This window comes from Salvia hispanica, chromosome 6 (assembly GCF_029641045.1).
Source record: "Salvia hispanica isolate PSC_SH4W2 chromosome 6, Shi_PSC_v1, whole genome shotgun sequence".
Classification (NCBI taxonomy): Eukaryota; Viridiplantae; Streptophyta; class Magnoliopsida; order Lamiales; family Lamiaceae; genus Salvia; species Salvia hispanica.
The window spans coordinates 18,592,443-18,593,820 of NC_142697.1; positions in this window are offsets into that span (position 1 = coordinate 18,592,443).

The window sequence follows — 1,378 nt, forward strand, 5'->3', positions numbered from 1 at the left end:
AAGTCCACTCTTGGAATTAATAAGATGTTAATTAATTAAGTCCATAGCAGACATTAATTAATTAATGGACATTTATATCTTAAGCGCGGGAAATAAATAATATAAATAATGGAAACCCGGATTACTTGTAATTTCGGATTTGGATGGGGAGTGCAATATTACTTCTGTAGTGGCTGCTCGTAATATTCCAATATAAGCTTATATTAAATTGTGGGTTCAATTTAATTAGTAAAAAGCTAATTTGGGGAGCCCATATCCAAAACTTTCCATAGATCCCTGACTGGGCCCAATATGAACTTAATATAAATAGGAGAATAAAGGAGACAGAATGATCACAATTTTATTTCTCAAAATTTTCAAAATTTTCGAAAATCTCCAGCTGTGGAGAATTTCGAATTCTTCTCCTATTCCCAAAAGGATTTCTTCTGTCTTCTTTATTTAAGTCCTAGTATTTTGATAAGATCAGCCCACCCTGATATCGAGATACAGTTCGGGAACCAGTCAGAAGATCCGTGGTCTAGTATTGAAGATCATCACGTGGAGAAGGCGCAAGCAATCGTCGATTCTTTGGAGAATCAAATCGGTAACTCTAAACCGTAGAATTCATGCTTAGGATTTACTTTCTTTAAGCATGAATTATTTGCGTTCTAGCATGCAATTATCTGTTTAACATGTGAATTGGTTAATCGCATAATCGGTCAAATAGATCCGTGTCTGATTTATTTATTTGTACAAGTCTTCCGCTGTGCAAGGGGCACCAAACCCCAGCAGGTTCTATCCTTGGGTTTGCCGATAGTTCCCCTGATTTCCTTGGTGGTTATTGTACTGGTTGCTAGACCCTTGATTCCCTTGGTGATTTGGTTGGGAATTCTGATAGTTCCCTTGGTTATTCCTCTGGTGAGGTGGCACATAGGAGCTCCATGGATTGTTCTGATTCCTGCTTCCCCAATTAGTATGGTCCTGATTCCTGTATCCCAGTTGCAGTTGCCCCTCTTGATTTCTCCCTGGCCAATTGGACTGCCTCTCTGGAGGGTGTGCATAATTTGTGAGCTGCAGTGGGGGCGGCTGACTTTGATCATTGTCAGTCCATCTAAAATTGGGGTGAGTCCTCCATGGGGCCTCCTTTTGCCTTCCTTGGTTCCAACTTCCATCCGGATTCCAGCTTCCCATTGAATTTGTCTGGGCTTGGCATTCCCCTTCACAAGGCTGATCGTAATAAGGTTGAAGTTGCCTTTCCTCTGGACCAGAGGGTTTTTCATTTTCCGATGGAGCATGAGGGTTGTACTTCTCAATTGCATTCAACAGTGCTTCTCCAATTTATCTATCATGTCCTCCATCTTCTTGTCATCTTGTTCTGTTACTGCATTGGCCGATTCCC